We start from the raw sequence: 16,372 nt of genomic DNA on the forward strand, positions 1-16,372 counted from the left end.
ACATGATGCCTTCTAATTGCAGTCGCTGTACTCATAATATACAAGAGAACGATCGCCTTACGTCGAGGATAGCTGTGCTGCAAGCCCAGCTTCAGACGCAATCGTTAGGCAAGGGTAATTTCAGTGTAGGAAAGGATGAAACTTTCTGCGTCTGTGCCACCAGTAAGTACAGATAGTAGTATAAATCCCCTCGCACAGTCCCCACAGCCGGACAACTTTCTCATGGCTTCTGGAGGGAAATGCTGTAGGAATGCTCAACCGGTGTCGCTCATTCAGCCGACAGAAACTTTCAACCGGTTTTCCCCATTAAGCAGCGAGTCGGAGTCTGAGGCCGAGCCTTCTCTTGTATCTACTCCTCCCGTTACGGGGTCTGAGACGCCGAAGCTTCCCACTATTAGCTCTGACAAATTGAAAACCCTAGTCATTGGCGACTCCATTACCCGCAGTATTAGACTTAAAACGAATCATCCAGCGATCATACACTGTTTACCAGGGGGCAGGGCTACCGAACGTTAAGGCTAATCTGAAGATGGTACTGGCTAAAGCTAAAACTGGCGAGTGTAGAGAGTATAGAGATATTGTTATCCACGTCGGCACCAACGATGTTAGGATGAAACAGTCAGAGGTCACCAAGCGCAACATAGCTTCAGAGTGTAAATCAGCTAGAAAGATGTGTCGGCATCGAGTAATTGTCTCTGGCCCCCTCCCAGTTAGGGGGAGTGATGAGCTCTACAGCAGAGTCTCACAACTCAATCGCTGGTTGAAAACTGTTTTCTGCCCCTCCCAAAAGATAGAATTTGTAGATAATTGGCCATCTTTCTGGGACTCACCCACAAACAGGACCAAGCCTGGCCTGCTGTGGAGTGACGGACTCCATCCTAGCTCTCATCTTATCTACCAACATAGACAGGGCTCTAACTCCTCTAGCTCCACAATGAAATAGGGTGCAGGCCAGGCAGCAGGCTGTTAGCCAGCCTGCCAGCTTAGTGGAGTCTGCCACTAGCATAGTCAGTGTAGTCAGCTCACCTATCCCCATTGAGACTGTGTCTGTGCCTCGACCTAGGTTGGGCAAAACTAAACATGGCGGTGTTCGCCTTAGCAATCTCACTAGGATAAAGACCTCCTCCATTCCTGCCATTATTGAAAGAGATCGTGATAACTCACATCTCAAAAAAGGGCTACTTAATGTTAGATCCCTCACTTCAAAGGCAGTTATAGTCAATGAACTAATCACTGATCATAATCTTGATGTGATTGGCCTGACTGAAACATGGCTTAAGCCTGATGAATTTACTGTGTTAAATGAGGCCTCACCTCCTGGTTACACTAGTGACCATATCCCCCGTGCATCCCGCAAAGGCGGAGGTGTTGCTAACACGTTTTTGTCTTTTGAGCTTCTAGTCATGAAATCTATGCAGCCTACTCAATCACTTTTTATAGCTACTGTTTACAGGCCTCCTGTCACGTTCTGACCATAGTTCTTTTGTGTTTTCTTTGTTTTAGTGTTGGTCAGGACGTGAGCTGAGTCGGAATTCTATGTTGTGTGTCTAGTTTTCCGTTTCTATGTTTGGCCTGATATGGTTCTCAATCAGAGGCAGTGTAACGCTCGTCTTTATGTGGAAGAGAGGAGGACCAATCCACCAAGCGTGGTGAATGTTCATGATGTTGAATTTTAATGATTTATCCATCTAAACAGAACACTGACAAAATACAAAATAACAAAACGACGTGAACAGACCTGAACTTGAGAACATAAAACATGAACGCACGAACAGGAACAAACGAACGAACGAACGAAACGAAGCAGTACCGTGTGGCGAACAAACACAGACACAGCAACAATCACCCACAAACAAACAGTGAGAACAGCCTACCTTAATATGGTTCTCAATCAGAGGAAACGTAAAACACCTGCCCCTGATTGAGAACCATATCAGGCTAATACAATGAACCCAACATAGAAACACATAACATAGAATGCCCACCCAGCTCACGTCCTGACCAACTAAACAAGGCTAAACAAAGGAAATAAGGTCAGGAACGTGACAGGCAGGTGTTAGTCATTGTCTCTGATTGGGAACCATATTTAGGTAGCCTGTTTTGTGTTGGGTTTTGTGGGTGGTTGTCTTCTGTCTTTGTGTATTGCACCAGATAGGACTGTTTCGGTTTTTGCCACATTTGTTATTTTTGTAATTTTGTAGTGTTCACGTTTATCGTCTTTATTAAAACATGTTGAACACTAACCGCGCTGCGCTTTGGTCCTCTCCTTCGTACACAGAAGAAAGCCGTTACAGAACCACCCACCACAAAAGGACCAAGCAGCGTGGTAACGGGCAGCAGCGGCAGCAGAAGCAGGAGAGGCAGCGATGTCAGGAAAAATGGACTTGGGAGGACGAGTTGGACGGAAAAGGACCCTGGGCAGAGCCAGGGGAATATCGCCGCCCCAAGGCAGAGCTGGAGGCAGCGAAAGCAGAGAGGCGGCATTTTGAGGAGCTAGCTCGGCAGCAGAATCTGGATTATACCACTTGGGAGGAGATAGACAGGTGGTCGATCGATCCAGAGAGAGTGCCGGAGCCCGCCTGGGATTCGCTGGAGCAGTGCGAGGAGGGATACCGGCGAATGAGGTTAGCACGACGGCGCGGTAGGAAGCCCGAGAGGCAGCCCCAAAAATGTTGGGGGAGGGGGAAAACGGGGAGTGTAGCTGGGTCAAGTAGGAGACTTGAGCCAGCTCCCCGTGCTTATCGTAAGGAGCAGAGGATGGAATCAGAGCAGTCGGCGAAATTGAGGTATGAGTCGGAGAATGTTGAGGAGTTATTAGACAGATTGGAGGAGAGTGAATGGAGGGGAGATTATGAGACATTCGAGGAGTTGTTGATAAAATTGGAGGAGAGTGAAGAGAGAGAGCTGTTGGTTTGGCGTAGTATGCTGGATGTACGTAGTATGTTTACGTAGTATATACGTAGTATGTTTGGCGTACTCTCACGTTCTGACCATAGTTATTTTGTGTTTTCTTTGTGTTGGGTTTTGTGGGTGGTTGTCTTCTGTCTTTGTGTATTGCACCAGATAGGACTGTTTCGGTTTTGCCACATTTGTTATTTTTGTAATTTTGTAGTGTTCACGTTTATCGTCTTTATTAAAACATGTTGAACACTAACCGCGCTGCGCTTTGGTCCTCTCCTTCGTCCACAGAAGAAAGCCATATACAGCGTTCCTCACTGAGTTCCCTGAATTCCTATCGGACCTTGTAGTCATAGCAGATAATATTCACATTTTTGGTGATTTTAATATTCACATGGAAAAGTCCACAGACCCACTCCAAAAGGCTTTCGGAGCCATCATCTGGACCTACTCACTGCCACAGTCATACTCTGGACCTAGTTTTGTCCCATGGAATAAATGTTGTAGATCTTAATGTTTTTCCTCATAATCCTGGACTATCGGACCACCATTTTATTACGTTTGCAATCGCAACAAATAATCTGCTCAGACCCCAACCAAGGAGCATCAAAAGTCGTGCTACAAATTCTCAGACAACACAAAGATTCCTTGATGCCCTTCCAGACTCCTTCTGCCTACCCAAGGACGTCAGAGGACAAAAATCAGTTAACCACCTAACTGAGGAACTCAATTTAACCTTGCGCAATACCCTAGATGCAGTTGCACCCCTAAAAACAAAAAACATTTGTCATAAGAAACTAGCTCCCTGGTATACAGAAAATACCCGAGCTCTGAAGCAAGCTTCCAGAAAATTGGAACGGAAATGGCGCCACACCAAACTGGAAGTCCTCCGACTAGCTTGGAAAGACAGTACCGTGCAGTATCGAAGAGCCCCCACTGCTGCTCGATCATCCTATTTTTCCAACTTAATTGAGGAAAATAAGAACAATCCCCCCAAAAATGTTGACACTGTCGCAAAGCTAACTAAAAAGCAGCATTCCCCAAGTGAGGATGGCTTTCACTTCAGCAGTAATGAATTCATGAACTTCTTTGAGGAAAAGACCATGATCATTAGAAAGCAAATTACGGACTCTTTAAATCTGCGTATTCCTCCAAAGCTCAGCTGTCCTGAGTCTGCACAACTCTGCCAGGACCTAGGATCAATAGAGACACTTAAGTGTTTTAGTACTATATCTCTTGACACAATGATGAAAATAATCATGGCCTCTAAACCTTCAAGCTGCATACTGGACCCTATTCCAACTAAACTACTTAAAGAGCTGCTTCATGTGCTTGGCCCTCCTATGTTGAACATAATAAACGGCTCTCTATCCACCGGATGTGTACCAAACTCACTAAAAGTGGCAGTAATAAAGCCTCTCTTGAAAAAGCCAAACCTTGAACCAGAAAATATAAAAAACTATCGGCCTATATCGAATCTTCCATTCCTCTCAAACATTTTAGAAAAAGCTGTTGCGCAGCAACTCACTGCCTTCCTGAAGACAAACAATGTATATGAAATGCTTCAGTCTGGTTTTAGACCCCATCATAGCACTGAGACTGCACTTGTGAAGGTGGTAAATGACCTTTTAATGGCGTCAGACCGAGGCTCTGCATCTGTCCTCGTGCTACTAGACCTTAGTGCTGCCTTTGATACCATCGATCACCACATTCTTTTGGAGAGATTGGAAACCCAAATTGGTCTACACGGACAAGTTCTGGCCTGGTTTAGATCTTATCTGTCGGAAAGATATCAGTTTGTCTCTGTGAATGGTTTGTCCTCTGACAAATCAACTGTACATTTCGGTGTTCCTCAAGGTTCCGTTTTAGGACCACTATTGTTTTCACTATATATTTTACCTCTTGGGGATGTCATTCGAAAACATAATGTTAACTTTCACTGCTATGCAGATGACACACAGCTGTACATTTCAATGAAACATGGTGAAGCCCCAAAATTGCCCTCGCTAGAAGCCTGTGTTTCAGACATAAGGAAGTGGATGGCTGAAAACGTTCTACTTTTAAACTCGGACAAAACAGAGATGCTTGTTCTAGGTCGCAAGAAACAAAGAGATCTTCTGTTGAATCTGACAATTAATCTTGATGGTTGTAAAGTCGTCTCAAATAAAACTGTGAAGGACCTCGGCGTTACTCTGGACCCTGATCTCTCTTTTGACGAACATATCAAGACTGTTTCAAGGACAGCTTTTTTCCATCTACGTAACATTGCAAAAATCAGAAACTTTCTGTCCAAAAATGATGCAGAAAAATGTATCCATGCTTTTGTTACTTCTAGGTTAGACTACTGCAATGCTCTACTTTCCGGCTACCCGGATAAAGCACTAAATAAACTTCAGTTAGTGCTAAATACGGCTGCTAGAATCCTGACTAGAACCCAAAAATGTGATCATATTACTTCAGTGCTAGCCTCCCTACACTGGCTTCCTGTTAAGGCAAGGGCTGATTTCAAGGTTTTACTGTTAACCTACAAAGCGTTACATGGGCTTGCTCCTACCTATCTTTCCGAGTTGGTCCTGCCGTACATACCTACACGTACGCTACGGTCACAAGACGCAGGCCTCCTAATTGTCCCTAGAATTTCTAAGCAAACAGCTGGAGGCAGGGCTTTCTCCTATAGATCTCCATTTTTATGGAATGGTCTGCCTACCCATGTGAGAGACGCAGACTCGGTCTCAACTTTTAAGTCTTTACTGAAGACTCATCTCTTCCGTGGGTCATATGATTGAGTGTAGTCTGGCGCAGGAGTGTGAAGGTGAACGGAAAGGCTCTGGAGCAACGAACCGCTCTTGCTGTCTCTGCCTGGCCGGTTCCCCTCTCTCCACTGGGATTCTCTACCGCTAACCCTATTACAGGGTCTGAGTCACTGGCTTACTGGTGCTCTTTCATGCCATCCCTAGGAGGGGTGCGTCACTTGAGTGGGTTGAGTCACTGACGTGATCTTCCTGTCTGGGTTGGCGCCCCCCCTTGGGTTGTGCCGTGGCGGAGATCTTTGTGGGCTATACTCGGCCTTGTCTCAGGATGGTAAGTTGGTGGTTGAAGATATCCCTCTAGTGGTGTGGGGGCTGTGCTTTGGCAAAGTGGGTGGGGTTATATCCTTCCTGTTTGGCCCTGTCCGGGGGTATCATCGGATGGGGCCACAGTGTCTCCTGACCCCTCCTGTCTCAGCCTCCAGTATTTATGCTGCATTAGTTTATGTGTCGGGGGGCTAGGGTCAGTTTGTTATATCTGGAGTACTTCTCCTGTCTTATCCGGTGTCCTGTGTGAATTTAAGTATGCTCTCTCTCCTTCTCTCTCTCTTTCTCTTTTTCTTTCTCTCTCTCGGAGGACCTGAGCCCTAGGACCATGCCTCAGGACGACCTGGCATGATGACTCCTTGCTGTCCCCAGTCCACCTGGCCGTGCTGCTGCTCCAGTTTCAACTGTTCTGCCTGCGGCTATGGAACCCTGACCTGTTCACCGGACGTGCTACCTGTCCCAGACCTGCTGTTTTCAACTCTCTAGAGACCGCAGGAGCGGTAGAGATACTGTTAATGATCGGCTATGAAATGCCAACTGACATTTACTCCTGAGGTGCTGACTTGCTGCACCCTCGACAACTACTGTGATTATTATTATTTGACCATGCTGGTCATTTATGAACATTTGAACATCTTGGCCATGTTCTGTTATAATCTCCACCCGGCACAGACAGAAGAGGACTGGCCACCCCTCATAGTCTGGTTCCTCTCTAGGTTTCTTCCTAGGTTTTGGCCTTTCTAGGGAGTTTTTCCTAGCCACCGTGCTTCTACACCTGCATTGCTTGCTGTTTGGGGTTTTAGGCTGGGTTTCTGTACAGCACTTTGAGATATCAGCTGATGTACGAAGGGCTATATAAATACATTTGATTTGATATAGTAGTCATAGCCTGCTTCCCGTCAGTAAGATGTGAAACCCATGTGATTGACATATGCTATTACTCAACCTAGACAATCATAAATGAACATGGTGACTTCTGTGTTCGAAGTAGCCTGCATGACTCGTATGGTGCTGAAGCACCTCCAGGTTGCCTTGAAGACCAGGAGGCGCTGGTATGATAGAGAACACCCTCTAGTGGTGGAGGTGGATGAGTGCCTGGCAGACTTCTGGGCCGAAACCTGCGCTGACACAGCAGGGTGAGAAGGATGTCCTGTCCCCCTACCTCTCCTCTGCTTCTGGTTCTGCTAACTACTTCTTTACCATAACCCCACTAATAGGAATCCATTCAAATTGAGGACATAATCCATAATCCATAATTTGTCCTGTTATTTACAGTCTATGCATTGTCTTCCTCCCTCCATCTCTCCTCAATAGTTCCCATTATATACAGCACCGGCGGCTGGTGGCACCTTACTTAGGGAGGACGGGCTCATAGTAATGGCTGGAACAGAAGAAATTTGAATGGTATCGAACACAGCAAATGCATTGTTTTCATGTGTTTGATACCATTCCATTCACTCCATTCCAGCCATTATTATGAGCCGTCCTCCCCTCAGCAGCCTCCTGTGATATACAGGTAACTTCCAAAATAACGGCCTCCCGAGTGGCGTAGCGGTCTAAGGCTCTACAGTGCTTGAGGCATCACTACAGATGTACTTGTCCCTTCATGCTCTAGCGACTCCTGTGGCGGGCTGGGCACATGCACGCTGACATGGTCGCCAGGTGTACGGTGTTACTTACGACACATTGGTGCGGCTGGCATTCGGGTTAAACGAGCAGTGTGTCAAGTAGCAGTTCGGCTTGGCAGGGTCGTGTTTCAGAGGACGCATGGCTCTCGACCTTCGCCTCTCCCGAGTCCGTACGGGAGTTGCAGCGATGGGACAAGACTGTAACTACCAATTGGGGTGAAAAAAGGGTAAAAAGCACAAAAGAAACTAAACAGAAAAACTTGGTCATTATCTCAGGTTCTAATTAGGAGTGCTACCACCCCCTTTCACACTTTAATTCTAAATGTTATTTGTCCCTCAGCATTAATCCACAGGATAAAATCAGTACTAGGTTGTTTGTCCATCTGTGTCTGCCTTTGCTGTGTGTTTTTTAATCCAGTGGTTGTGTGTTTTTTGCTCTGTGCTGTGGACTTGCGATTGTGTCTATTTAAATATCCCAATGGAGGCAGGCTTCTGTGTCAGGACCACAGTAATACAAAGAGTAGAGAGGCTGTTGAACTGCTGCAGAGAGCTCTTGACCTGTAAATGTGCTTCCTGGGGTCTGATCACACACTGACCAGAGACTTACAACAGTAAGACCCAGTGCAGGATTGAAAGTTCAGCCACACCTCAAACAGCAACTGGGTTGGTCAAGGAATATCTGACCGATGCAATCGCTTGCCAAATGATAAACACTGCATATTGAACATAAACTATAGCAAACTGCAAAACATGAGGTCTAGACTGGATTTGCTTGTTGTGTCCCAGGACCTCAAGAAAAGAATCTTAAACTAACAGAGTTGAACTTTGTCCTTTTAGGGTTTTAAACACAGAATCCAGGTGACCTTTGATCCCTTGTGTCCCCAGGTCCAGACCCCTCTCCCACCTCTCCACTAGGAGACTAAGCAGTGGGACCAGACCCAACACAGCCGCACCCCTCCACTCCAACCTGGCCTGGTACAGGGGCACCACACACACCCTTCTGGACCCATCCGTAAACAGATCCCTGTCAGCCCCATCCAGCAAGACCCTCCACACACAGCCAGAACCAGATTCAGATCAGGAACCAGCCAAGAACCAGAACGAAAACCACTGACAGAACCACCTGTCTTCTCCCAGGCCCTGGCCTGCCTTCCAGACCATAGTGTTCAGGCCACAGACTGACATCAGAAACTTGATCTTAGAACTCAAACCCAGACCTGCTTCAGCACCGGGCTTTCGTTACATAGACAGGACCCGAGTGCTGCATAGGGCAGGCTGGTGCCACCGACCAGGCAGGTACGTTCTAGAAGAACGGACAGTCATAACATTGAAAAGAGAGATTGGATTCCCCCTGCACACACAGAGAAGCACACCACTGGTGAGACAGACAGGCCAGGGACAGGGAGGAGAGACAGTCTTATTCCGCCAGTTGGTGCTACAGACCATACTCTCACCGTGACCACTGTTTTTCATGTAGTCTTTGAACTGCTATTGTTTAACCACTTTTGATACCAACCCTATTTTTGTTTGAGATCTATTAAAATATTTATGTTTTGCAATACGTTCTTCTGATAAATGTCCCTATACGGACAATTGATTAATTCAAGATATCGAATCCAACCTTTGTTTTCTGTATAGTTGGCTCAAAACGTTGGTATAATGTACAGTACCAGTAAAACGTTTAGACACACCTACTCATTCTAGGGATTTTCTTTTTCTTTTTCTTTCTACATTGTAGAATAATAGTGAAGACATCAAAACTAGAGTTGCCTCTGCTGCAGAGGATTTGTTCATTAGAGTTACCAGTCTCAGAAATTGCAGCACTAATAAATGCTTCACAGAGTTCAAGTAACAGGCACATCTCAACATCACCTGTTCAGAGGAGACTACGTGAATCAGGCCTTCATGGTCGAATTGCTGCAAAGAAACCACTACTAAAGGACACCAGTAAGAAGACGAGACTTGCTTGGGCCAAGAAACACGAGCAATGGACATTAGACCTGTGGACATTTTTCCTTTGGTCTGATGAGTCCAAATTTGAGATTTTTGGTTCCAAACGCTGTCTTTGTGAGACGCAGAGTAGGTGAACGGATGATCTCCACTTGTGTGGTTCCCACCGTGAAGCATGGAGGAGGAGGTATGGGGGTGCTTTGCTGGTGACACTGTCAGTGATTTATTTAGAATTCAAGGCACACTTAACCAGCTTGGCTACCACAGCATTCTGCAGCGATACGCCATTCCATATGGTTTGCGCTTAGTGGGACTATCATTTGTTTTTCAAAAGGACAATGACCCAACACATCTCCAGGCTGTGTAAGAGTTATTTGACCAAGAAGGAGAGTGATGGAGTGTTGCATCAGATGACCTGGCCTCTACAATCACCCGACCTCAACCCAATTGAGATTGTTTGGGATGAGTTGGACCTCAGAGTGAAGGAAAAGCAGCCAACAAGTGCTCAGCATATGTTGGAACTCCTTCAAGACTGTTGGAAAAGCATTCAGGGTGAAGCTGATTGAGAGACTGCCAAGAGTGTACAAAGTAACAAAATATATTTTGACTTGTTTAACACTTTTTTGGTTACTACATGATTCCATATGTGTTGTTTCATAGTTTTGATGTCTTCACTATTATTCTACAATGTAGAAAATAGTAAAAATAAAGGAAAACCCTTGAATGAGTAGGTGTGTCCAAACTTTTGACTGGTACTGTATGTTGTGAAAGATGTAGATGGGATCCTGCCTAGAAGACAATACTTGTAGTACTTTTAGTAACCAAAAGAGAGTGATGTTATCAACCATTGTAAGCACTAGTAAATGGATATCTGTCAATTCTCCACACACAACAATGTGAGGGAAGACATTCATTGAGCAACATGTTACAGATGCTGTGAAGTAGAACCTTCCCCCTAAGTAAGCTGGTTTGGACTTTACCATGTGGTGTAATGTAGAGTTAGTGTAATGAGATCTGAGGTCTGTATGTACTTCTCTTTACTATATATATTTTTGACAACTCTTACTTTTATCTACTAACCAAAAAAAGTGTTCAACAAATCAACATTTATTTTATATTTGAGTTTCTTCAAAGTAGCCAACATTTTCCTTGATGACAGCTTTACACACTCTTGGCATTCTCTCAATAGGTAGTCACCTGGAATGCATTTCAATTAAAAGGTGTGCCTTGTTAAAAGTGCCAGGATAACGCTACCTGCCCCAAAGCATAGTGCCAACTGTAAAGTTTGTTGGAGGAGGAATAATGGACTAGGGCTGTTTTTCATGGTTCAGGCTCGGCCCCTTAATTCCAGTGAAGGGAAATCTTAATGCTACAGCATACAATGACATTCTAGATGATTCTGTGCTTCCAACTTTGTGGCAACATTTTGGGAAGGGACTTTCCTGTTTCAGCATGACACTGCCCCCGTGCACAAAGCAATGTTTATATAGAAATGGTTTGTTGAGATTGGTGTCAGGTTTTGGCCAAGACTGTTCGGGTTTTGGTCACTAGATGTCCCCATTGCACCTTTTTTGTACCTTTTGTTTTTCTTGCTCTTATTATTGTTTGCACCTGTAGGTCATTCCATTGTTAGTATTTAAACCCTGTGTGTTCCTCAGTTCCTTGCTCAGTGTTTGTAAGTTAGCACCCAGCCCCAGCCCAAGCCTTGTTTTATATAGATATTTCTCTTGTTGGATTTTCCAGAGGTTCTCTGGTTTAGTTCTTGTGTATTATTTGAGTAGTCTTTTGAGCTTTGTTTTTCCCTGCTGTTTTTTACCACTTTGTGGAGTTTCTTTTGTATTTTGGAGGATTTCCATTTTGTGCCTCTTGGCTTTATTTTTGGACATTGTGGATTTAGTTTGCTTGCCTGAAGATTTTGTTCTTTAATTAAACCACCATCTCTAGTACTGCTGTGTCTGCCTCATCTTCTGGGTTCTGACGATTATTAGTGACTGTTTCTCGCACCGGGTCCTGACAGAAACACTGAGCCATTATAATGAACCCAGAGGCAGCCAGTACCCAGGATCTTTTTTCCATGCTGTCCCACCACGAGGGGACTGTCCAACGCCACGAAGCTGCTCTGGTTCAGCAAGAGGCCTTAATGGCTAGTTCATCAGATTCAAGTGCCCCTGGCAGTTAACCCCCTGGCTGAACCTCGTCTGCCGCCTCCCCAACGGTTCTCAGGGGATCCGAGTGTTTGTAAGGGGTTTTTCACACAATGTTCTCTCTCCTTTGAGCTGCAACCATCGTCGTTTCCCACCGACCGGTCCAAGATAGCATATATCATCACCCTGCTGTCGGAAAAAGCCCTAGCCTGGGCTACTGCTGTGTGGGATGCCCAAAGTCCCTGCTGTGCCAGCTACTCTACCTTTGCTGAAGAATTCAAGCGAGTGTTTCAAGGTCCTACCAACGGCCCTGACTCAGCCAAACAGCTCCTGACTCTCCGCCAAGGTCGGCGCAGCGTGACGGACTATGCCATCCAGTTCCGCACTGTGGCAGCAGCAAGTGGCTGGAACGACGAGGCGCTCACAGTGTGTTTTTTGAAGGGTCTTTCTGACACCATCCAAGATGAACTGGCCACTCGGGAACCACCGGACAACCTCGAGTCCCTTATCAAGTTGGCTCAACGCATAGACCAGCGTCTGAGAGAGAGAGAACTCAACCGTAGACCGCTCACCCTAGCTCCTATCGGTTCCAGCTCCGAGTCTCCACCTTTATCCTCGCTGGCTCCACCAGAACCCATGCAGGTTGGACGCATCTCCCAGGCTGAGAGAGACCGCCGGATGAGGGAGCGATGCTGTCTATATTGCGGCAAACCGGGCCATTTCCGCTCCACGTGTCCCGGGCTCCAGGGAAACGCACTCTCCCGTGCAGGCCTGGGAGGACTGTAACGGGAAACATAACCTCCTCCCATCCATCCAACTCCCGCCTGCTCATTCCAGTTACCCTTTCCTGGGACGACCACGAGTTTTCTCTTCAAGCCTTGGTAGACTCTGGAGCCGCAGGTAACTTCATGGATGGGGTCTGGGCGAAGGAGAATGGCGTTCCTTCTGAACCTCTAAGTGACCCCATAAGGGTTACTACGTTGGATAGAAGCCCTTTGGGATCTGGACTTGTCACTCGTGCCACTACCCCCTTGCGACTTTCAGTTTCCCAACACCAGGAAGTGATGAACTTTCATCTGATCTCCTGTTCCGAGTTCCCTCTCGTCCTTGGTTATCCCTGGCTTCACAGCCATAACCCTCACATCGACTGGTCTGTGGGCACTATCAAGCAGTGGGGTCCTACGTGCCAAGCCACTTGTATCTTCCCGAGTTCCCAGAGTTCCCCTTCCGAGTCTCTAGAATCCATCGACCTGTCCCGAGTTCCCGAGTGTTACCATGACCTCAAACTGGTATTTAGCAAACAGAGGGCCACCAAACTACCACCCCATAGACCTTACGATTGCACCATCGACCTGTTGCCGGGGACCTGCCCTCCCAGGGGTCGGATCTTTTCCCTTTCTCCTCCCGAACGAGCTGCTATGGATACCTACATCAAGGACGCTCTGGCAGCAGGCCTCATGCGTCCATCTACCTCGCCGGCGGGAGCAGGGTTTTTCTTTGTGGCCAAGAAAGACGGTGGATTACGACCTTGCATTGACTACCGGGGACTCAATGCCATAACCGTCCGTAACCGCTACCCGCTACCCCTTATGGCCACAGCCTTTGAGCTGCTCCAGGAAGCAGTTGTCTTCACTAAGCTTGACCTGCGGAACGCATACCATCTTGTGCGGATCAAACCCGGGGACGAGTGGAAGACCGCTTTCAACACGCCTACTGGTCACTACGAATACTCGGTGATGCCCTTCGGCCTGACCAACGCTCCGGCTGTGTTCCAAGCGCTCATAAACGATGTGCTTAGGGATATGCTTAACATCTTCGTGTTTGTTTACTTGGATGACATCCTCATCTTTTCGAGCTCCCTTCAAGAACACACTAAGCATGTCAGACAAGTGCTCAAACGCCTCCTAGACAGCCATTTGTACGTTAAGCCGGAAAAGTGTGAATTCCATTCCTCTCGAGTACAATTCCTGGGATTTATAGTGGAACCCGGTCGAGTCCAGATGGACCCCAAGAAGGTAGGAGCGGTAGCGGATTGGCCCACCCCCAAGTCCGTTAAGGAAGTTCAGCGTTTCCTGGGCTTCACCAACTTTTACCGCAAGTTCATCAAGAACTTCAGCTCGGTGGCAGCCCCTCTCTCAGCTGTAACCAAGGGTGGCAACACAAGGTTTCTGTGGGGAAGAGAAGCTGAGACGGCCTTCCAAGGTCTCAAGCAGCGCATCCTCTCTGCTCCCATCCTGACACTACCAACGGCGGATTAACCTTTTGTGGTGGAGGTAGATGCATCAGAGGTTGGGGTTGGAGCTGTCCTGTCTCAGAGGGGTGAAGACAAGAAGCTTCATCCTTGCGCCTTCTTCTCTCACCGGCTTACCCCGGCCGAGAGGAATTACGATGTGGGGGATCGTGAACTCCTAGCGGTTAAGATGGCATTGAAGGAATGGAGACACTGGCTCGAGGGGGCTTCTCAACCGTTTCAAGTGCTTACGGACCACAAAAATCTGGAGTATATCCAGCAGGCGAAGCGGTTGAACTCCAGACAAGCTCGATGGTCTCTTTTCTTCAGCCGATTTCAGTTTATCCTCACCTATAGACCCGGGTCGAAGAATCTCAAACCGGACGCCTTGTCACGAATCTACTCTCCTGCCATTCGAGAAGATACTGACATGACTGTCCTTCCGGCCGCTAAGATCGTGGCTCCGATCTCGTGGCAAGTGGAGGATACCGTGAAACAAGCTCAAGCCATCGAACCAGGCCCTGGAGGAGGTCCTGCTAATCGGTTGTTTGTTCCCAAGGCAGCTAGGTCCCAAGTCCTTCTGTGGAGGCACTCCTCTCGCCTCACCTGTCACCCGGGCGTAGGTCGCACCTTGGAGTTCATCCAGCGTAAGTTCTGGTGGCCCACCATAAAAGAAGACGTTGCCACTTTCGTCAAGGCCTGTTCCGTGTGCTGCCAGGGCAAATCTTCTCACCTCCGCCCTCAAGGACTCCTTCACCCTTTATCTATTCCCCACCGACCCTGGTCCCATATCTCGTTGGACTTTATTACTGGCCTTCCTCCGTCCCATGGTAATACTACGATCCTAGTCATCATCGACAGGTTTTCTAAGGCGGCCAGGTTTGTTCCCTTGACCAAATTACCTTCTGCCAAGGAAACAGCTGAGTTGGTGATTAACCATGTGTTCCGAGTCTTTGGGATTCCGCAAGATATGGTTTCCGACAGAGGTCCCCAGTTCGCCTCAAGGTTTTGGAAGGCCTTCTGCCAACTCATAGGGGCCACGGCCAGTTTATCTTCAGGGTACCATCCGGAGTCCAATGGCCAAACTGAGAGGATGAATCAGGAGCTGGAAACCACCCTCAGATGCATGGTTTCCAACAACCCGTCCACATGGTCATCCTTCATTGTTTGGGCCGAGTACGCGCACAACACCTTGTGATCCTCCTCCACTGGTATATCCCCGCATGAGTGTCAGTTTGGCTATGCGCCTCTATTGTTCCCGGACCAGGAGGCAGAAGTCAGAGTGCCTTCAGCCTCGAGGTTCATCAGACGCTGTCGGCTTACGTGGAAGAAGGCACGTCTTAATCTTCTGCGTTCCTCTCAGCAGTACCAACGACAAGCCAACAGACGTCGCCGTCCCGGTCCTACCCTGTACCCCGGCCAGAGAGTATGGCTCTCAACTAAGAACTTACCACTACGGGTGGAGTCTCGCAAGCTGTCCCAGAGGTTCATCGGTCCCTTTAAGATTGCCAGGAGAGTCAATCCCGTTACTTTTCGCCTGCACTTACCCAGATCCCTTAAGATCAATCCAACATTTCACATTTCTTTATTAAAACCTGTTGTTTTTTCTCCCCTTATCCCGGCAGGCAGACCTCCCCCTCCGCCCCGTGTCATCGGTGGCCAGTCGGCTTATACCGTCCACCGGATACTGGATTCCCGCCGGGTGCAGCGGTCCTGGCAGTATCTGGTGGACTGGGAAGGCTACGGTCCCGAGGAGCGCTCCTGGGTTCCTGCCAAGGACATACTGGACCCTGACCTCATTCGTCAGTTCAGGACCCTCCACCCTGAGAAGGCTGGTAGGAACGTCAGGAGCCGTTCCTAGGAGGGGGATTCTGTCAGGTTTTGGCCAAGACTGTTCGGGTTTTGGTCACTAGATGTCCCCATTGCACCTTTTTTGTACCTTTTGTTTTTCTTGCTCTTATTATTGTTTGCACCTGTAGGTCATTCCATTGTTAGTATTTAAACCCTGTGTGTTCCTCAGTTCCTTGCTCAGTGTTTGTAAGTTAGCACCCAGCCCCAGCCCAAGCCTTGTTTTATATAGATATTTCTCTTGTTGGATTTTCCAGAGGTTCTCTGGTTTAGTTCTTGTGTATTATTTGAGTAGTCTTTTGAGGTTTGTTTTTCCCTGCTGTTTTTTACCACTTTGTAGAGTTTCTTTTGTATTTTGGAGGATTTCCATTTTGTGCCTCTTGGCTTTATTTTTGGACATTGTGGATTTAGTTTGCTTGCCTGAAGATTTTGTTCTTTAATTAAACCACCATCTCTAGTACTGCTGTGTCTGCCTCATCTTCTGGGTTCTGACGATTATTAGTGACTGTTTCTCGCACCGGGTCCTGACAATTGGTATGGAAGAACTTGACTGGCCTGCACAGAGTCATGACCTCAACCCCATCGAACATCTTTGGGATG

This window comes from Salvelinus alpinus, chromosome 37, assembly GCF_045679555.1.
Source record: "Salvelinus alpinus chromosome 37, SLU_Salpinus.1, whole genome shotgun sequence".
In the NCBI taxonomy this organism is placed as follows: domain Eukaryota; kingdom Metazoa; phylum Chordata; class Actinopteri; order Salmoniformes; family Salmonidae; genus Salvelinus; species Salvelinus alpinus.